This window comes from Macaca thibetana, chromosome 9 (assembly GCF_024542745.1).
Source record: "Macaca thibetana thibetana isolate TM-01 chromosome 9, ASM2454274v1, whole genome shotgun sequence".
NCBI classification, from domain to species: domain Eukaryota; kingdom Metazoa; phylum Chordata; class Mammalia; order Primates; family Cercopithecidae; genus Macaca; species Macaca thibetana.
Genome location: NC_065586.1, coordinates 65931994 through 65955249, shown reverse-complemented (window position 1 = coordinate 65955249; position 23256 = coordinate 65931994). Strand labels below are relative to the sequence as shown.

General features: G+C 38.5%; 1 protein-coding gene across 5 annotated transcripts in view; it reads right to left on the bottom strand.

The window, feature by feature from the left end:
• Window positions 1-23256, bottom strand: part of CTNNA3 (catenin alpha 3) — a 1858220-nt gene that overhangs the window by 1765702 nt on the left and 69262 nt on the right. The window contains exon 1 of one of the 5 annotated variants that reach the window (XM_050805652.1): window positions 15253-15567. The exons of 2 other annotated variants lie outside the window; for them this stretch is intronic. The gene's annotated coding sequence lies outside the window, so the exon portion shown is untranslated. Of the gene's footprint in view, window positions 1-14818; window positions 15220-15252; window positions 15568-23256 lie in introns of those variants that run through there. 2 more of the 5 variants (XM_050805649.1, XM_050805651.1) reach the window with 2 other exon arrangements.

The following is a 23256-nucleotide window of genomic DNA, read 5'->3' as shown; positions in this document are numbered from 1 at the left end:
GGTAAAAATGAGGTCATTCCTATTAATTTTTCAAGCTAAAATCACTTCCCAGTTGCCAGACTGGCAGGGAATCCAGTATCTCTCTTGTCTCTCAAATTGTTCAGGAACTCTGGGGGTGTCTCCATTCACATGCCACAAAGAAAGAAAACCAGAGACGTGGATTAGAATACAAGTGGGCTCTGTTGAAGGATGCTGGTGTTCTGTTCCTGGCACACAGTTTACTGATGGAAGCTGACTCCCCATAGTCCAGTGAGACCCTTTCTCCTGCTGCACTCTTGCTGTTGCTGCTGTGGATCCTGTGAGAGGTCACAATGATTTAAGACAAGCATACTATTCCTGCATATGTATGGCACAGAACCCATGCCTTCAACGTTTTAATTTACCAAGCCTAGTGACTGAGTCAGGAGGACCTTCCAGTCAGTTACACATGTGCCAGAAACAAACCCCTCTAGGGTAACATAGGCCACGAGGGGGGTTCTAGTTTAAGGGTCTTTGGTGTTCTTTCTCACTAGCAAATTTTAATCAGGACTAATTTGATGCAGGGGTCAGGGGAACTCTTCCTAACAACAGATACATTGTAAAAGGAAAGAGTCCAGGTCTGCAGTCTTCTCATGTTTGAAGGCTCCCAGACTCTACAAATTTCTTCCAGTCTCCCCAGTGTTGACCAGCGCTGCAGCTGAAATAAGACTAGAAAGGGCAAGCTTTGTCAAGTTAGAAAAAGACCCTTTTACACTAGTATCAGAGACACAAAAGGATAAGGATCTCATTGATAATTTCCAAACACTGGAGGAAATTTTCCCTTACCTTAAGGTTCACAGATAAAATATGAAATGCCCACTTTGAATTTCAGATAAACAAAGAATAATTTTCTGGCATAAGTATGTCCTATGCATTATTTGGGACATACTTACACACACACGCCTGCACACACACACATATTTGTTGTTTCCTTAAAATTTAAATCAAGAGTGTGTCCTGTATTTTTATTTACTAAATCTGGTCACTTTACCTTATCTACTTCATGAATTACAAACGGAGGAAAAAGGGAGCTGAAACTCACTTGTGCCTAAATTTTCAACAGCACAGAGTCAGACCCTCACATCTCAGCCATGTAGCCTCACATCCTATCAAAGACTTGGGGCTGACACAACCAATCAAAAAGTCAGCTTGCACTTCCTTACTTCAAAGAAGCTGCTTTTCAGGTAGCCAGAGGTGTTTCCTAGCCACCTCCTAGCAACACATTTCTAACTACACTCAGCCAGAAGACTTTGAGTCCCAGAAATGCAGCACAGGATGAGAGAGGACAAGGAAAGAATGACATATTGTACTCTGGTATGAGAAAGCCCCAACAGAGAAGGCAGACACAAGAAAAATGCAGGCAAAAGGGTGCTCTGGAGATTAGGTTTTATGTATCTCTTTTAGAAAGGTGAATCAAATTGCTTCAAATTATCTCGGGTTAAATTCACCTCCAAGTAGAGGAACAAATAATACAAATAAGAAAAGAGTTGCCCCAATGGAAATATACCTCATGTAGCCCAGAAACTTAACAAGATACTTGGCCTTCACTTTTACGATTTGAGAAAATAATTCTGTAGAATCAAAACTAATAGTGATGGAGCTCAAAGGCTACACATACCTCATTTATGACAAACACCAGGACTAAATATAAATCTTAAGCATTTCAAAAATAATAGAAAAAAAACAAAATTTAAAAATTGTGTAACACAAAAGAGGAAGACGCTTTCTTAAAGATGTAAGGGAAAATTATCTCCAAGACAAAAGAAAATTTAGAATACATCTCTTCTGTGTTCTCGGTGAAATACCCAAAAATATAAATTCTAGGAAAGAAGTCACGGAAAGGCTAAAAAGAAAAGAAAGTTGACTGAAGTGACAGGTCAAGATAAAAAGAGACCTGGCAAAGATTTAAACATCCAAGAATTTGGCAAAAGCAAAAGACAATAAAGTAATTAAAATCTGAAGCATTCCTCTCCTTTATCTCCTGCCTCTCTACCAGCAGAGGGCAAAAGAAGCAAAGAATGGAACTGCTACCCTGGATTTAATTATTACCAACAAAGAATGATACGTTAGGGAAGTGAAAGTGACAGGAACCTTGGGGAAAATTGAACATAGAGTTCATTACAGTGAAGAAAGAAAACACAAAGCAAAGTAAGACAAGTATCTTAGACTGCTTAGCAGTTGAGAGAAAATAGAAGAATGTCCCAGAGCCACAGACTTTAAATGAAAAATAGGTCAAAAAACTTAAGCCATTACTACATCACACAGATGGCATACAAGGAGCTTTCTAAAAAGCTGAGATGTTTAAAGAACACACAAAAGAAGAAGGAAGAGGGTAAAGGTTAGGAAGAACACATCATTGTAGGATTGGTCTGTTAGAAAAGTGGTGTAACCCTAGGATGAGCGAAGACTTAAACAACACAAAAACTTTTACAGTTGTGTTTGAGGATGGAAGGACAAAAAAGGTACAAGTCCCCTCCTCCCCCAGGCAGATTTCATATTAACAAGCAATAGAGAGAAAACAAAATGACAACATTTTTACTTTGCTTTCATCTTGTCTCCCAAGGAGAATGGTCTTTAAAATGAAAAGATTGTACCAACAATATGGAGAGGAAATTGATAAACAAGAAAGGAGAAAAGACAGCAAGAGAATGCTTAACAATTTAGATAAATGCCCATTGCTGGGTATATTCTATTAAAGTAGGGTTTCTCATCTTCAGTACTATTGACATTTGAGGCTGGATAACTCTTTATGGTGCAGGGCTTTCCTGTGTGTTGTAAAATGTTTAGCAGCATCCGTGGCCTCTACCCACTAGATGCCAAAACAACCTGCCCCCCAGTTATGACAGCCAAAAATGTCTCCAGACATTGCCAAATGTCCTCTGGGAAGCAAAAGCACCCTGAGTTGAGAACCAGTATTTTACAGGGCACTGAAAAACACGTACATATTATCACAGAATTCTTGCTGGCATTTGGCATAATAATGGAAAATGAGAGTGGTAACAGCATATTGGGAATTGACAAATGTTTTCCATATATCAGAAAAGTAGAATTTAAAAAGTAAAACCAAATTCTACCTTGGTCTCTAGAAAAGTATAAAAATATTATTAATTAGAAAAGAGAACAATTATTTTTTGCTACCTTGGTATATGTTCATTAAGAGCCACTCATACTAAACTAACTTAATTTTCTTCTTTTCGTTTTTTAAAAAAAATCATTGCTAAAAAGATAAAATTGGTATTTTGTGAAATATTCTTTGCCAAGATAAAGAAATGTGAGCTATCTCATACACTGTTGGTCAAAGTGAATATTGGTAAAATCTCTGTGAAAAGCATGCTGGCAGTATCCATAAAATTTTATATGCACAAATTCTTGAACAAAGTAATGCCACTTCTAGGGATCTGAACATACGTACAAAGATGTATATCACGAACTGCAGAATTGTTTGTAGCAACAAAAGGGAGAAACAACCTAAATGTGCATCAGTAACGGACTAGTTAAATAAACTGTCATATATTCTTTCATTGGTGTGACTTGTAATTATTATTAGAGGGTCAGAAAAGCCTTAAAAAATACATAGAGTCTAATTGGACATCAGTTGAGTAACAGTAGGAGAGATACTATAAATATTTAACAACCAGCATGGCTCAGGCCCCAAGCAATCAGAGCTTAACCTGGAGCTGTCCTGGAAGCCTCATCCTTTGCCAAGTGTTTACCTTTCAGTTGCTGGGTCTAGGAAAGGTCCAGGGGGTCTCAAGCAGAGGTAAAGTGAAAGAAAATCACTAGTAAGGGTAAGGAAGAAGTACAAAAACATTTCATATTTTAACAATTTGTATGGCCTCATTAGGGAATATCAGTCCTTACTAACAGATAAAACAACATTAAAATAATTCAGAATAACATGGAGCAATAAATTGACTGACTGAAATAGAACCCAGATTTCACCAATCAAACATGGCTTGGGTGAGATTTTAGAAGGTCACAGGAATCAGATCCTTCCAGGAAAGCTGTGATGGGGCTTCCAGTGTCCAGCCCAAAAGCTCCAAATGGTAGAAACCAGTACTTCTGTATCACTGTCCAATCGTCCCAGCTGCATTGTTTTTGACTGTTTCTCTGGCTTTCCTGGAGAATCTATGAACTGCCTAATGTCATTTATGAAACTCTTGTTGCTTAAACCAGCTAAAGTAGAGTTTAGTTATAATCAAAAACCCTGGCTAAGATACCCTTTACTTAAATAAATGTACATACATAACTTTTGTATTTTAAAAAAGTTAATTTTTATAAATGACATTTTAAAAGCAAATGTGGGCAGATTAGTTACAGAGCTGAGGAAACACCTAGTTAAAGAAATAAATCCAAAAGAGCAGTATAGAGATCTAGATCCCAAAAGCCCATCTGAATATTAGCTGTGTATCAACCACCAGAGAGGCACTTCTTAAAAATACAAACGTGGACCCAAATCAACGGCTCACTTTCTTACAAGTAATAACTAATTTTAAAATATGATGGAAGGGAACAGATCATTTATGATACCAATCGAAATTTTTTAAATACTGATATGAAAACAACTTTAAAACTCTACTGAGGGTCATAAAAGAAGAATTACGTAAACTAAAAAGTGATGTATAGGCAAATTGAACATTACAAAAGTGTTAATTCTCCCTGTTGAATGTCCACAGACCACATAAGAACTTGATAAAATGTTAAAATCCATCTAGAAATAAATATTATGTGATTACATCTAGGAAAATCCTGAAAGGACAGAAAAGAATATGGAAAAGGATTATTCCTTCCAGTTATTAAAACATATTATGAAATGAAGTGATTTAAAAAGTAGGGATTGGAAAAAATAGGAACAAATATTAATAGAAAAGGAAAGACAGCTGAGAAATGTACTCTAATATAAACTTAGCTTATGATAAATATGGCTTTTCAAATTATCAGGAAAAAGGGTGATTCTTAAATAAATTATAACGGATCAAATGAATAAACATTTAGGAGAAAAATTTAAAATAAAGCTTACTCCCTCCTCACTCTTTTGCCCAAATTCAATTACAGATGTAGCAAGAATTTTAAAGTTCTGAAAGTATGAATATATAAGTTTATGTATAATAAATTTATAATAACTAAATGGAAATGTTTATGTCTAATACATTTTAAGTATGTACAATAAATTTATAATAATTAAGCAGAAAGCCCTTTCTAAGAAAAACTCAAAACCCAGAAGCTACAAAGGAAGAGGTTTAAAATTTTGACTACAAAAATATTTTGTTTTCTATATAATTCAAAAATAAAACAAAAGTCAAAAAATAAACAACAAATTATGGAGAAATACCTGGAACATATTAAACAGGCAAAAAGCTAATTTTCTTAATTTACTATGGTGGGATAAAAAGAACTCAGTCAGGCGTAGTGGCTCACGCCTGTAATCCCAGCACTCTGGGAGGTCGAGGCAGGTGGATCATGAGGTCACAAGACCAAGACCATCCTGGCTAACACGGTAAAACCCCATCTCTACTAAAAATTTAAAAAAAAAAAAATTTAGCCGGGCATGGTGGTGGGTGCCTGTAGTCCCAGCTACTCAGAAGGCTGAGGCAGGAGAATGGCGTGAACATGGGAGGTGGAGCTTGCAGTGAGCTGAGAAGGTGGCACTGCACTCTAGCCTGGGCGACAAGAGTGAGACTCCACCTCAAAAAAAAAAAAAAAAAAAAAAAAAAAAACTCAATAGAAAAAAATTGGACGAGGATTTGTAAAGCCAATTTATGTAAAAAGAAGGGCAATGGGCTAATAAGTACTTAGAAATTGTTCAATTGTACTCATAATTAATTAAATGCAAATCAAATAAACCAAGATATTATTTTCACCAAGCAGCCAAAATTGAAAATTTTTGATATGGTATCATCTGTGCTGGTTAAGTATTGGGAACACAAGCTCTCAGTATACACTGTTGAAGGGGTGTAAACTGACATGAACTTCTGGAAGAGAAATATGACAAGATCTCTTAAATTATAAATTATGCATACTCTTTAATGACTTGAATATTTCCAATTAAATGTAATACTTATGAAATTTTAAAACAAACATTCCCATTGATACAGTAATTCCACTTCCATGAATATTTCCTAAGTATACACTCAAAAAGTACACCAGGGTTGCCGGGCGCGGTGGCTCACGCCTGTAATCCCAGCACTTTGGGAGGCCGAGGCGGGCGGATCACAAGGTCAGGAGATCGAGACCACGGTGAAACCCCGTCTCTACTAAAAATACAAAAAATTAGCCGGGCGCGGTTGTGGGCGCCTGTAGTCCCAGCTACTCGGGAGGCTGAGGCAGGAGAATGGCGTGAACCCGGGAGGCGGAGCTTGCAGTGAGCCGAGATCGCGCCACTGCACTCCAGCCTGGGCGACACAGCGAGACTCCGTCTCAAAAAAAAAAAAAAAAAAAAGTACACCAGGATATATGAACAAGAATATTCATTGCACACAGCAACATGACAAAACAAACAAAAAATACTGAAAACTACAAACATGTCCATCCATTCAGAATAGGCTAAATAAATTCTGTTACATACATAGAGTAAAACACAACAAAGCTGCTGGAAATAATGAGGCAGTTCTATTAGAACTGCTATGCATCTGTCTTAACCAAATACAACTGTCTTAAGCAGGAAGAAGATACAAGATCAAGCTGCATAACATTATGCCTTTTTTTCTTGACCCAAATTAGGGTTCTGTCATTTAGCAAGCAGAGAAGAATACATGGATATTTCATAGGCAACCAACAGTGTCTATCATAGACTATTTGATTCTTAAAAGTAAGATTCCTTTGTAATCCCACATTGGGAAAATAAAAACTGCAGAATCTAACAGAAAAGCAAGTTAATCCTGCAAATTCCCATGAAAACATGACCCATGAGCTTCAGCCCTGGACCAAGACAGAATCCAGGATCCCTTCTGGAGAATCTCAGAGAAGTTGGTTTATTTATTACTCTCTCTTCACCCCCATCCACAAAAACACACACATTAGAAAGGAAACATCAAGAAGACAGGGTCTATTTTTGGTTCACTGGTATTTATCCCCAGACTAAGAATTACGTCTGGCACACAAGTCATCTAGAATGAATGAATGAATTCCAAACCAACATTAGAGTAGAGCGTAGCCCTTTGGCAATCCTGTCTCTCAGTTATTCTATGGGATCCTCAATGAGCTAACTCTGGGCCTCTTTGAACTGATGCCACCTCTAGAGGCCTCATCAACTGAGAATTGATAATTCATTTATTACCCAGTTAATTGTATACCTTCATCCCAATTCTCTGCCTTCATGCATATAGGTAAGCGTGTGTCCAGAATTGGTTCCTTCCAGGTTCTTGGTCTCGCTGACTTCAAGAATGAAGCCATGGACCCTCACGATGAGTGTTACACTCTTAAAAATGTGTGTCCAGAGTTCGTTCCTTTAGATATTCAGATGTGTCCAGAGTTTCTTCCTTCCGGTGGGTTCATGGTCTTGCTGACTTCAGGAGTGAAGCCACAGACCTTCGCAGTGAGTGTTACAGCTCTTAAAGGCTCCACGTCCAGAGTTGTTTGTTCCTCCCAGTGGGTTCATGGTCTGCTGACTTCAGCAATGAAGCCACAAACCCTCGTGGTGAGTGTTACAGCTCATAAAGGTAATGCGAATCCAAAGAGTGAGCAGCAGCAAGATTTATGGGGAAGAGCGAAAGAACAAAGCTTCCACCGTGTGGAAGGGGCCCCGAGCAGGTTGCCGCTGCAGTTTCAGGTGGCCAACTTGTATTCCCTTATTTGGCCCCACCCACGTCCTGCTGATTGGTCCATTTTACAGAGCGCTGACTAGTCCGTTTTACTGAGTGCTGATTGGTCCGTTTTTACAGAGTGCTGATTGGTGCATTTACAAACCTTTAGCTATACACAGAGCGCTGACTGGTGTGTTTACAATCCTTTAGCTAGACAGAAAGTTCTCCAAGTCCCCACCTGACCCAGAAGCCCAGCTGGCTTCACCTCTCAATCCCCACTCTAAACAGGACACCTCAACTACTGTTAGGAATTGGGCGATGACCATTCTAGCTACTTCCTGCTGGACAGGGACGAATAAGGGGCCCGCCCTGCAGTTGTACTGTCCTCCAGAGGGGAACTCTTTAGGCCACTGAAAGGGCCAGCGGGTCACTCCAGGGGTCCACAGTAGAAGTTGTTAGTTGAGCTCATTTGGGGTTCCATTTGGAAGACCATCTGTAGCTTGATGGCCTCGATTCTAGAGGAAACAAATTTGACAAGGAGTTTAAAAATACAAGGCCCGAAGGCAAGTAATAGCAAGATGGCTGGCACGGGACCTAGAAAGGGGAGAAGTCACGTTGCCCAACTCCAGAGGTTGGTATAAGAGTTTGAAAGGTGCTGACTGATTTCAGAAGCCGTTTCCTGTAAACGCCAGGTGGCATCTCATACTATCCCTGACTGGTTAGTGTAAAAGCAACACTCTTCCCCTAAGAAGGTGCAAAGTCCTCCTTTCTCAGCATTGAGGAGGTCTAGGCCTCAGGGGTTTTGAAGAGTCACTGCTGCCAAAGAGTCTATTTGGGATTGTAGAGTAAGGATAGATTTGTTATTTCTTGCAAACTGTCTGAGAAATCCTTTGAGAGTGTGTGGTAGTAGGATAATACATGTTACACTGTTAACTTTTAGCAAATTTTACCTTTGTTGAAAACCTTGTAAGTTTTGGACTTTAATTATTATTTGCTATGTATAAAACTTCATTCAGTCCTTATTAACTTAGAATTAGTATAGATGGCTCCTTTCTGATTCTGTAAGTACTTTAAGGTTTAGCTGAGTGCAAACAGCTGGCATGCTTGAGCAGACAAATTATTAGGCAATTTTCCTAACTCTGCTTCTACAAGAGTTTCCTTATCACTTATTGAATACCCATTGTGTCTTTTTCCCTTAATCATCTAGGAGGAACCATCTATCGTCCTGTCCTGAAGGGAGTTCCTCCTAGGTCTGGCCAGATCTTTGTATGATAATTAATTACAAATTAGATCCCCTGTTAGGATACCTGCTGGGTTAAGGATTTTTGGCAAGAATGTTGTGGGTTGTCAGAGGCCTCAGTGTTTTCGGGCTATGCCCTTGTTTACACTGACAATAAGGTGGTATTGGATGTCATAGGGCTACAGAGAAGACCTTCAATTATCAATTATAGGTTTCAAATCTACCCTGGCTTTTAAAGGAATAGGGTACACCGCTTTTTCTTTACTACTTCTATCTCTTTCTCCCTTTTTGACTTCTTGTCTCTCTCTTTCTCTCTTTCTCTGACTCCCTTTTTCTCTTCCTCTCTTTCCTTTTTTGACTTTCTGTCTCTCTGTCTCTTCCTCTCTCTCTCTGTCTGACTCCTTTGTCTCTGTCTCTTCCTCTGTCTCCTTCTCTTTGTCTCTCCATTTCTTCCTCTCTTTCCTTCTGTCTTTGACTTTGTCTCTCTCTTTCTCTCTCTCTGTCTTTCCTCTCTGCTGGTTTTGGCAGTATAAGACTGCCACCTCCTTGGGTTTTTGCACTGTGTGCAATAACTCCATGGTTTCCTTGTGATATTTAACGGGGGTTCCCCCAGAGGTTGGAACTCCCTTTCTTTCCATATTGCAGCATGGGCATGTAGGATTAGATAAGCATACTTGCTATCTTTATATACATTTATTCTTCTTCCCTTTCCCAGTTCTAAGGCTTGGGTAAGTGCCACTAGTTCTGCTAAATGGGCGCTGGTCCCTGGGGGAAGAGGCTTACTTTCAAATACTGTTACTATGGCATAACCTGCCCTTTATATCCCATTCTCCACAAATGAACTTTCATCGGTATATAGGTTAAGGTCAGGATTAGCTAAGGGGACTTCTAAGAGATCAACTCAGGTGGCATAAGTCTGGACTATAACCTGTTGGCAGTCATGCTTGACCAGCTCCCCATCCTCTGGTAGAAAAGCGGCAGGGCTGAGGGCTGCACATGTACACACTTGAAGCACTGGTCCCTCAAGGAGTAGTGCCTGGTATCTAAGCAGGCGGTTGTCTGATAGCCATAAACTTCCTTTGGCACCTAGTATGCCATTTACATCATGAGTAGTCCAGACAGTGAGATCCTTTCCTTGTATTACTTTGATAGCCTCTGACACTAAGACAGCTACTGCCACAACTACCTGTAAACAGTGAGGCCAGTCTTTTGCTACTATATCAATTTCCTTACTTAGGTATGCCACTGGTTGTGGGGTTGCCCCACGAGTCTAAGGATCCCAAGATTTATTCCTGCTCTCTCTATCATGTATAAATAAAAGTTTCATCCTGTGGGGAGGCTTAAGGCTGGAACTTTAGTTTGTTCCTTCCAATGCCCAGACTTCAGGGTTGATTCCCTCCTCAAGCAAGGGACAACAAAGGGGTAACATGTTCCCCATATTCATAGATAATAGCTCCAGCTTTGGCTAATATGTCCCTCCCTAATAAGGGTGTGGGACTTTCAGGCATAACAAGAAAGGCATGTGAAAAGAGCAAAGTCTCACAATTACAACTGAGGAGGTGGGAGAAATACCTGGTTACAGGCCATCCCAGGATTCCTCAGATGGTAACAGACCTTCAGGACAGCTGTCTGGGACAGGAGATTAATGCTGAGAAGGCTGTGCCAGTGTCCAGAGGAAGTCAACTTCCTGGCCCTCAATGGTTAAACGTACCCGGGGCTCAGTGAGGGTGATGACATGAGCTGGCACTTGCCCCAGGCACCCTCAGTCCTGTTGTTGGATCATCTGGTTGGGGGCTTCTGGCCCAAAGAATCATTGCACTCTGGGGCAGTAGGCCTTCCAGTGATTGCCTCAGCATAGTGCACATGGGTGAGGGGGCAGCTTGTTTCTCATAGAACAATCTTTTTTAAAGTGTCCTTGCAAACCACACTGATAACAAGCTTTACCAGGTGATTGCCCTACTCCATTTTCTGTCCTCTATGAACCACCACAGTTTGTTTGTCTGAGGGCCATGACTAAGGCTGTGGCCTTTCTTTGATCTCGCTTTTCCTTTTGGGCCTGTTCTTCTTGGTCCCTATTATAGAACACCGAGGTTGCCACGTTTAATAATGCCTCTAGATTTTGTTCAGGGCCCAGGCTCGCTCTTGGAGCTTTCTCTTGATATATGTTCCTTCGGATGTTCAGATGTGTCCAGAGCTTCTTCCTTCCGGTGGGTTCGTGGTCTTGCTGACTTCACGAGTGAAGCCACAGACCTTCACAGTGAGTGTTACAGCTCTTAAAGGCAGCGCATCTGGAGTTGTTTGCTCCTCCTGGTGGGTTCATGGTCTTGCTGACTTCAGGAATGAAACCACAGACCCGCACGGTGAATGTTACAGCTCATAAAGGCAGTGTGGACCCAAAAAGTCAGCAGCAGCAAGATTTATTGAGAAGAGCGAAAGAATAAAGCTTCCACAGCGTGGAAGGGGACCCAAGCAGGGTTGCCACTGCTGGCTCAGGTAGCCAGCTTTTATTCCCTTATTTGGCCCCATCCACGTCCTGCTGATTGGTCCATTTTACAAAGTGCTGATTGGTCTGTTTTTTACAGAATGCTAATTGATCCGTTTTTACAGAGTGCTGATTGGTGCATTTACAAACCTTTAGCTAGACACAGAGTGCTGATTGGTGGGTTTTTACAGAGTGCCGATTGGTGTGTTTACAAACGTTTAGCTAGACACAGAGCGCTCACTGGTGTGTTCTTACAGAGTGCTGATTGGTGCGTTTACAAACCTTTTGCGTTTACAAACCTTTAGTAGACACAGAGCTCTGACTGGTGCATTTACAATTCTTTAGCTATTCAGAAAAGTTCTCCAAGTCCCCACCCGACCCAGAAGCCCAGCCGGCTTCACCTCTCAAGAGGAGATAAATGTTTATGCAGTGTAACTTAAGCAATGCTACTCAAACTGCAGGTCTGCCATCAGAAAAGGAGCTTGTACCAGAATGTAAGTTAGTGAGTGCTTCCTTCATCTAGAAAGTCTCGCTACAAAGTGCTTAGGGTGTAGCTGATTTACTTTCAGGAACAAGCCTCTTATCTCGTTTCATAGACCAGTTAAAAATTGAGACCTGCTAATTACATTTTGAACAGTGCTAATTTAAAGTAAGGGCCTCCACTGTTCAAGTTACAGTATTTGAGAGACTTTCTTTGCATTAAACATTGCCTTCTCCATCAAATCAGTTTCCCCATTGCCAAGAGGGATCTGCAGCAGAAAAGCATCTTGGTTAGGATAATCAAGGGCAAAGAAAAGAGGTGGGGAGGGTGCCAAATAAACTTGACCTAATATTCCATTTTGCACACAGGAACTCAAAGTCACTTATCATATGCTAGAAGCTAGTGATTAAATTGGTTACAGATTACTCGCTAAGTCCCAGACAACAATAATGTGGTTAAAAACAGTAATTAAGCATGTGAAAAATCAGATGCATCAGCTAACAGTCCTGTTAACCTTCAAAAATTCTGCAGCCTCAATTATCTGTCACGTTCCATTAGATCTGCAACTTGGCTAAACTTCAGAGTTCCACCCCACAGTACCATGTCACTTAAACTCCAGTATCCAAACAAGAATCAGAAAATCACACTTTTTAAATCTCTAGACTAGCATTCCCATGAGCCAATGATCCATAAATAAACACTATTTTTAAGTTTTCATTACGAAGCGCATAGTTTTCTTCAGGCCAGTTTGGGCTGCCAACTTCTCTTCTTAAATCTTAATCCTTTCTATTCCAAAAAAATAGAAACATGCAAACAGAAGTTCATGGGGAATAGAGAATGAAACTCCCATCCTTCTGTAGCTATGGCCTTTCTCTAAACATTATTACTGAATAATAAAACTTTACAATTTAAAAACTTTTCTAATACAGGAAGAATATATTATTTAATAATTCATAACTCTACATCTCACTTCACACCACATAATATTGATATCTCTAATCTCTCCACTTCGATTTCTCAGGACCAGTAATTAGTTGTATTTATCACTAATTCCTTAGCTTTCTTCCTTCTACTCTATTTATACAACCATGGTTCCCAAACTCAACAATGACAGAATTAAAACCTATCTTCTCTGACTCCTACTATAGCCACGCCTTATTCCATTCTCATGTTTTCCCTATAGAAAAACCCAATACTGAATTGCTCCTCTAGCATGTGCCCTCTATCCCTTTTCTTTCTATTCTGTTGCCTACAGATTTTCTCCAAATACTTCTAATTTCTCCAAAGATTCACAATAAGTAAAGAATTTATTCTTCCTATTCCTATTTCTTTGTCACAGTTGTATCATAAAAGTCATATAAGTCACTATGTCTACATGGTCTTCTAACAAAGTTATTTATAAATTCTATTGTTTTAATGTCCAAAGTAACATAAATGATCAACAATACTATCCATTGGTTTCAGGAAGAGCTGAAGTATTTTCAACTCTGATATGTAGCTTTGTTGGTATCTGTAAAAGTTTATTAAGTGGAAATTTTGTAGGTAGGAGAGATTCCGTACTTCTAAATACTAAGTATTTTGGTATCTATGTGCCTGATAACAATGTTTTGCACATCATAGACAAGAGATATGTCATTTGGTAGACTAAGAATTTTACAATGCTTTAAAAGAATAACAGTAAAAACTTATCTTAAATATCACAACCTTTACCTTCAAACATAGTGTTCTCTAATCCAACACTTCCACACTTAGAAACAGAGATTAAGGAAATTATCTTAAACATACCTACATATATATATATACACACATAAGTAAATAAATACACAAAGATGTTTACCATAGCATCTAGATGTTCAGCAATGATTAATAAAATTATATTCATTCACTTGAAAAAATGTTACACAAATTTAAAATAACACCACTGTAGAATAGGTAATATTCTGTGAAAAATGTTTCCATATATGGTTAAATGAAAAAGCAAGGTTCCAAATTTTATCTATAGTACTATTACAATTCTTTTTAAAGCAATCTAGAAAAAAAAAAGACTAGAAGGAAACACATCAATGAGATTACAGGTAATATTTTTCTGTGCTTTCAAAATTCCTACAATGAACATTTAATGCTTTTATAATGAAAAAAAGTTTTACCATAAAAATCCCAATCTTTTACTCAGAAAGGAAGATTTAGACTATGTGTAGGAGGTAACAAGTGGGAATAACTTTGTCTATACTGTCTGTATTTTAGGTTTCTCCATTTAATAAACTTGTCCTATGGTACTACTAATTTTTTTATAATGGATAATGAAATTTTAATAGCACACTCAAATATGCCATTCAAATCTGACCATGGATAATGTGAATCTTCAAATCACAACTATTCTCAATATGTTGAGCTTTCAATCTGTCTTAAAAACTAGCCATAAACCCAGAACCAAGGCAAATTTGAAATCCTGGTTTTCCCACTTTGTTTTTAGCAAATCATTGCATTCTCATGTTATCTCCAGAGATCTTAGTAGGCACATATCAGTGACTCAAAAACTCTACAGGAAACGAACTTTCTGATGTCTAACCCCAATTTCTTCTTGTTTCCATTTGAACTCATTTCTTTTATTTCTGTCTTCTGTGTAACTGACAGCAGCTGCGCACAATCATTCAGATCCCATTAGATAGTGGCCTTTTCTTTACATGATTGATCATTACATCTCATGATCATTCCATACACTGATTTTCATTTGACTATAACTGGTCATCAAACAGTTCTGAGAGCATTCCTCAACCTCCTAATAGTCCTTCCAATTATAAAACAAATAGACAGATATTAAATTCAGAAATTAATGCTTTTTGCCATTATCTCACCTGAATCTTCCATTTACTATGAATTAGCTTTTGGTTGAAAGTAAAATCCCTTCAAACAATTTCCATCTTTGCTTCCTTTTCCCCACTCCCATGCCAAAGCACATGCATCCAGGCCATATCTTATCTTTTCCTGCACAGTATCCAATCGGCTTTTTATAGCCAGAAACTCTCTAAATGCAAAGCACGACCTTGTCTACCAGCTTCCCCTGGCAATAGTTCGAAAGTTATTTATAACTTTAAAATTAGCGTGAAAGTCTACATTTCTCATCATAACTAGTCAAAACATTCCCATTTCATATAATAATGTGATCTTCCTCAATTCAGAAAAAAACCCCACATTTTAAACCTATGATTAAAACTAAGACACAGGAATTCAATGCAGAAATGAGAATTCGCTGAAGTTCAGCTCTTCTCTTTACAAATTTGACTCTTACCTTTCTGTTTCTTCCTATAAAGTAAATGGGCTTAAAATTCAGCTCCTGTAGGGAATTTTCCAAAAAGAGCTTTGTGGGGGGTGAAAAAAGGCTTCTTGGTGGTCACAGAGTTACAGAGTACCAAATTGAGAAGCAGATGACAGTGGGGCAGTCACTTTAGCTGAGCGTTGTTCACCCAGGATAAGAAAGAAAGGGGAGGTTACAAGCCAGGGTGGGTGGTATCTAATCCTGAACCACTAGTCACTGACCTCACTGACAACTTGTTACTGAAAATACTCTGTTGAAAAAGGCCAGACACATACTTTGCCTAGAGACCTACAAATATAGCTCTGAATAAGTTAGATTTGCATTTCTCTAGTTCCTTTCCAAAAGAAGAACCTCTTCTATCTAATTAAAGCCAAAGGCTGGAATTATTGAAAGTGAAAAATAATAAAGCAGGGAAAACACGAGTCCAGGAAATCCTGACATCAAAAGATCAATTACGTAAAATTCAATGTCTTCTGAACCCTAGAGATGATGGCATCGAGGCCATGTATCACATGTGAGATCGTACTTTTCTTCTTCTGAAATATTACCTGTCTCATCCCTTGTACCAAGCATCACCCTCTCTGCTTCCAGTATTTATGAGGAACCGCATCATTATCAGTAAAGAATCTAAACTGAAGATTTACCAAAATCTCCATAGATAAACTCATTGTTAAATTTAAGCCACCAAAAACACAGTCTTCTCCATCAAAATTTCTTTTTTCTATAACTATTCTTTTTCACATTTCCTCTTCCCTTTTTTTGATATCTTCTCCCTCAATATCTTCACATTCACTGAAACAGTCTTTATCATTTCATCAATTCCTTGACATCCCACTCGAACTTCTGTGGCATTTCCTCGGACATAACCATTTTTCTGACTTTCTTCTAATAGCTTCTAAAACAAGAGGTGCTAACTAAAATATGAACTACTTGTTTGAGTTTTGGCAGTCCTGTTCTTAAAAGGCTGAATTCAAAATAAAAAGAAAGCATGTATTTATTAGCTCTCCAGATACTCTTAGAACAAATTTCAGGGAGCCAAGAGAAAAGGCAGAGTCTGGGAACTGTCAGAGAATCAACTATGAAAGGGGTTCATTTTATATGATTTGCAGGATAGCCTTCAAAACGACTGTATTTTTATGTAGCTACCTTTAAAATGGGCATAATTGAAAATACATTTATCTAAAGATTCTCAGTTGCTAACATGTTATCCTCCCCAGATTTTTTTTAAGGCAGCTTTTTCCCCCTGGAGAATCTAGAAATACCCTCTTTTCACAGTGAAACAAAGAGTAAGTTTTATGTCTCTCAATCCATCTTTTCTTGAATAAAGAAATCACTTGACACTTGCAAAATAGCAGGTTTTGTTTTAGAGCTTTAATAATGAATGTTTTCCAAACCAGGACTGTTGAATTGAGCCCAAGATGAGATATTCAAATTCTATCATAAGCCTAGCTTGTCCTCCTGTGAAACCACAGTAAGTTACTTACCTGCCCTGGATCTCTCCTTTCCATCTACAAAATGGAGATGAGAACTCTTACTCTTTTTATTTGCTTTTCAGAGGATATGTGAATTAAATGGATAAAAGCTGAAGAGCTTTAAATTACACCAAACTCTGCAGAGATGCAATACAGATGAAACCTTCTTACAGAACTTGGTGTTATCAAAACAATCAAATATTATAAATATCTGAAATGTAATTTTAAAGAGCTTTTATAGTGCGGTTTTTTTTTTAATTCCTTCATAAAAATATCTGCAGCCTCCAAGGTAGTATTTAGCTGAAGTATTTCCCACTATAGGCACAAGAGGTCTCCTCCTAGCAATTCAAATCACGTTGGATTTGTTGATTACAGGCCCCATGGGCCTCTGTATTTATATCGGTTTGCTGACAGAAAACACATATCACCTATGTCAAATTTCCATAGTTAACTATAGGATAGGAGACAAAAGCAGAGAAATCTGACTTTCTCTGTGTGATCACTGAAGCATGCTGGAGGCTAAATAGTTTCTATAAACTACACAGCCCCTGCATTTTGCATCCTGGCCCTCTTCCAGATTTTCACAGTAATTCTTTCTTGTCACCTTGCCCAGTCTTGTTCAGTATTTATTCTCCTTCCCTATTTACTTGTTTCCTTTCTTTATACTTTGCAAACTTTAAAATTTTGGCTCACATGCCTCTTGCAAGCAATCAAACATTGAGGGTAGAAGAGTGGGGAAAAAAAAAAAAAGAGAGAGAGAGAGAGACAGAGAAAAGAGAGAGAAGAAATCAGGGCCATTACTAGCAATTCTTCCGAGGTAATCAAAAGTGAGTTTTTTGGTTCTAGGCATGAGGACTGGCCCCAAACAAAGTCATTCAATTGGATGTTCTGAGAAGTCCCTTGATGCAGAGCCCTGTGTTAAGAATCAGTTAGAAGATTACAGGAGAGAAGGGAGGCCTCTAAAAAGAAGATAATTCTATCCCTATCAGTAGCCCCTCTTAGAAAATAAGTCCTCCAGGGTGCAATATGTTCTTTAGTCAGAATGAAGTAGTTTCTTCTTGTCAATAAAATCCCTTATAGAATGAAAATCACTTTTGCATGAACCATGAGTCCATTTCATCTGTACATAATATCTCAAACTAGTGGCAATTTCAGGTTGGGGCTTTAAAAATATGTAATTTTCTGAACAGCTATAATACCTTTCTAAAATGAGATTTAAAGCTAGGAATAACTCCTGTTTGTGATAATTAAAATCATTTTTTTCAAAAATATTTGATAAATAGTTCTGGCACCTTGTCAGGTATTTTAGGGGAATCTAAATGAATCTGCCCCTGATTTGAAGGTCTTAAATACTATTAATATAACATAAAAATGTTTATTACTCTCCCTTCCCAATCATCCTTATTATTAGCAGCTAACCAACTCTCCTGCCTCCCTGAGAAAAACAGAAGCCACCTGGAAGATGTTTCACATCTTTCCATCATCAAATCTATAAACCCACCAACACTGAGCCTCATCTTCTCTACCTTCCCTCCTAATACAATGCAAGAAGTCCTCTTGCTCTTACCAAAGGCTAATCTCTCTTGTGCACTGGATCCCTTCTTCCCTCACCTTCTCAAGGACTCTGGCTCCTTCATGATCGCCTCATATACTGCATTATCACCCCTTCCCCAATGATCAGTGCAAAAATATGCCACAGGACTTCTACCTGAAAATTTTCAAACAAACAAAACATTACTTTTACCCTACAGCTCCCTGCAGTTGCTACTTAGTTCTCTGTGCCTTCATCATAATACTTCCCAAATGAGTTGTCCACCACCCCTACATTTTTACCTCTCACTTCACCACCCACTAAGATGATTTATTTCCCCTTCACTCCCAAAAGGGTCATTTTTAAGTCTATCAACAACCTCCAGGTGGCCAAACCATTCTGTCACCTGAGGGGATATCTCATCCCAACCTATGGCTTTCAATGAGATCTTTAAATGAGATAGGATGTTGAGTGATACTTTTCCTGTAGCCAATAATTGGTGATTATGGCTCAAAATGAAAGAAAATGAAGCCACCTAGGTACATGCTAAGGAATTTCCAGTATTTGAGGACAGACATGTCACTCAGGGATTACTAAGAAGCAGTTAAGAAAAGAGTTACATGCTCTTCTTCTCCTATGCCCTCTCCTAGTGTAACCGAAATGCACGTTCAATTGTCCATGGCTTGCAAAGTCCAATTAACAAGAGCAGGTTCTGGTATAAAGAAGATGACTTTTTATTCCAAAGCTGGCTTAGGGGAAGAAGTACAGTCTTCTGCCTTTAAGGGTGCTGCTTCACTTTTGAAGCAGAAAGCAGGTGCTTTTAAAAGGGGTCTTGGCATGAATGGCATGCAGGGGAGAGAAATGCAGGTGGGGGTCTGCATAACTTGCTTTGGTGCCTTATCTACTGGGCAGTCAAGCTGGTGACCACTAGTGTCTTCGTGGGCAGAACTAGCTTGTAAAACTAGCCCAAACTCTCCAGTTAGGAAAGAGTTTTGTAGCAGGCATACTTTGGGGTGTAGATTAACTGTCTGTCATCTCTCAAATCAGTCTCCTGGTGGGAGAGAGTTGGGCTCTGGAGCTTCTAAGCACATAGTTGGATTAACTCACCCTATAAGGATTGTCTGGTGAAGAGGAGGTAAAAGGTTATAATTGCATTTCTAAAGAGCTAAGTAGGAAGTGGGAGAAAGGAGGAAAGAAAAAAGAAGAATGAAAAAAATAAACAATCTCTTAGAAAAATGGGGGTACTCAGTTATACTAGCCATAATATTAGAGGAAAAGTTAGTGGACTTGAAAAGTTAGGGGAACAAGGCCACGTGCTTCCTCTCCTCTTGAAGATACCAGAGTAGAAGTGATGAAAAAAACTCTTTCCCCATTCCAAGTCCCTTGGGAGGACATCTGGTCAATGCTGGGGAAAAGGGAGGAATATTTAAATTAGAATGAAATGGAAGTGTTAAATTGGACAAGCAGGACTTTAAAGAACTAAAAATGGCAGGCACTCACCTGGTGTGTCATTAAGGAATAGGAAAGGGAGATGCAACAGAGCAAACGGAGATACAGGGATAGAAGAAAAGAAGCTAGTTCACTCAAACCAGTTACACATGCATATGCTAATGGTTCCCAACTTTGCATCCTATTCCAGACCTCTCTCATGACCCCCAGAGCAATATATCAAAACTGCCTTCTCCATTTGAATAACTAATACACACTTCAAAGTTGATATGTCCCAAAAAGGAGCTCTTGATTTTGTCTCTCAAACCTATTTTTCTCTGTCATTCATATCCCAATAATTGGTACCATCACCCAATTACTGCATAAGCCAAAGCCTAGGAGTTATCCTTCATTCATTCTTTTCCCTCATTACCGTCAAGAATTCCCACTGACCCTACTTACAAAATTTGTCTTTAACATGTCTACATTTCTCTATCTCTCCTACCCCAACTATTCCAACATTGGTAGTCATTCTCTACATAGTTTCTAAGTGATTTTTCACAACTTAGAAATTCAGCTCATGTTATTCTCCTGCTTAATATTATCCAAAGGCTTCCTATTACTCATAGCAGAAAATCCAAATTCTTTACCAAATCTACAAGGCCCTGCATGATCTGGCTCCTGTCAACCTCTTCCACCTCAACTCACAACATTCTTTCCCCTCGACTCAAAACACTCTCCCCTCTAATATACTGACTCCAGATATACCCTCTATTTATAAAATAACCGACCTATATTCCCCTAGGGCAATTGCACTTGCTGTTCCTTTGCCTAAAACCATTTGCTCCCAGCTCTTTACACGTCTGGCTCATTTTCATCTTTGATATAATCCTTCACCTTCTCATAGAGGTATTTCCTTACTATTTTTTATCTCACTGTTCCCAGTCACTTATCACAACCTTGCATTTTTTTATTTGTTTACTTATTCTGTCTTCACCATTGGGATAAAACCTACGGGCAGTGGCAGTGTCCATTACTGTATGGCACATACAGATTAACTATAATACAAGGTAAGCATCAATACCTACAGGAATTAAAAGGAGATGGGGTTGGGGGGGATAGCTCCAGGAGGAGGGGATAATCAAGGAAAATCTCCTGGTGAGAGTTACATTCACCTTGATACAAAATGAAAGACGTCAGCTTCATAAGAGATTGGTATTCTATTGATTTTATTTCACCAATAGCCTTCAAATCCATTGCCTTATCTCCACCTTTATAACTATTAATGTTACCTTACCTTACACAAACTAGAGTTATGCCTTGCTTTTTGTCTTTATGTATTATAGTTACCACCTAATTTCTCTCCCTACCTGTATTTCACTTTGTATAAACCCAAATATCACATTTAGATGCCAGTCAGGGTGAATTTAGTGCTACTGTTTCAGTCTCAATTTAACTATTTCAGAACAAACTACTGAAGTTGATACATTAACTTTGTTGCCTTGGTAATAATAGAAGGGCTGAAATGAATGTTTTTCCTCATTAATTTTTCTCATTTAATTTTCTCAAGGCACCATGCTTCAGTTTTGATAGCCCATCTTGCTGTTAGTCAATAACCTTAACAAGCACAGTAATTACAGTCAATCATGTCTGCTTTAGTTCATTGATTACTTGGTTACTTTCTCATTTCTTTAATGAGAATTCCCAGCCCACACCTTTCAGGTGACATTTCTTTTATCAATTAATCACCCTCTCAGTCCCTTGAATATATTCATAAACCAGACCATCTTGTATTGATGGTTCTAAAGACAACTTGCTTCTGCAGCTTTGAAAATCACAATCATTTTCAGAGATACGGAACACCTAAAATGAAATTAACATTTATTGTCATTGAACCTTCTTATTTCAAATTATTTGAACAGGGCTGTATTATACCACTTCTAAAGCATTAACACACTTAATTTTTAAAATAATACAGCTTTTAAAATGTTAAAGAAATTGTCCTGTCTTTGCAATTCTAATCTCAAAAGTTCTGTCTCTGTTCTGAGAAAACAAAGACAGTAAATTTTCTGTTTGTGCAAATGTAAAGCAAGTCTCACCTAAATGTCATGAAGGAAATAACTGTAGTCGTTTCACTCAGAGAAATTCAGTGAGCTATGTCTCTGTAGAGTTTTATTGTTTCTAAAAGAGAACTGTTTATTTTTCCTGCATGAATTTACATAGTCCTTGAACCCATCAGAACTTATACTCTCTTTATAAAACAAATATTTTCCAATGTTCCTTTTTAATATCCTGAAATGAAATTTATAGTTACTAACTACATACTGATTATAGTTACTAACTACATATATCTTATATATATATGTATGTATTCACATAAATTATATATTTGCATTTCATTCTACAAATGACCAGGCACACTTACACTGGAAAACAATCAGTCACTATTCCCCTTATGCACAGAATCACTATGAACGTAGCAGCTACAAATGTAGACAGATAAGGATGCACTGTTGTATTGTCAATTCAAATGCCACAAGCAGCATTTCAGTAGTGACATGATTTTTCTAAAATAGTGCACAACTCTTGATACAATACAGAACAAAATAAAAACAATCTTCCTTTGATATACCTAAATGGTTGCATTCCTAGAAATTCAATGTATATTAAAACTGTGCCAAAAAATACTATGTATTTATAAGTAAAACCAGAATTAGGTTTAAGGCTTAGAAAATTATAAGCAGAACATACATGAATGTCTACTGGGAAATTAGAAAGTTGCATGGAATGTGGGGACAATTCATTGTAGAGGGGAGTTCCACACACTGTAAACCCTCTTAAGTTTCTTTGGACTGACAAAGATTCCTTGCTTGACAAAACTGTAGTTGACATTCTGAAATTTCATCTAGGCCCATTTATGTACTTCTTTGAAAAATCTAGTTTTCGTAAACAGCCCTGCTAAGTCAGTTTAGCACCCCCCCAACCCTCCCGCTCCAAATCTGATCTACCTTGATTGGGTTCCTCATCTGCCACCATCCCCCAGGTGATATCTGATCACCTTGGCCTGTCTTCAGCAAGAATCTAGTTAGGTTGGTTTACCCAGAACCCCTCTTACCCCGATGTTTCTTCCTGGTAATTTTCAGTGACCCATCCCTGCCCACTGGTTATAAATTCCCACTTGCCCATGCTGTATTGAGAGTTGAGCACAATCTCTCTCCTCTACCACAAGACTTATTGCAGTGGTCCCTATACTGTGATAGTCCTAAATAAATTCTTCTTTATCATGCTTTAACAAATATCACTTGTTAATAGTTTTCTTTTTTAACAGGCCCCAGCAAATTAGATGCCAGGTATGTCCCGCAACTACTGTGACAACCAAAACTGCCCCTGTAGTGGAAGGAAGTAAAGAAACTTGAGAAGAAGCATTGCTATAGAACACTGCATGTTTACAAGTGCCCCAAGACTAAAATGAAAAAGGATAGGAAGAAAAGGAGGAAGAGAAGGGGGACAGAGAGGAAGTGGGAGGGGAGAGAGATTAAGGAAGGA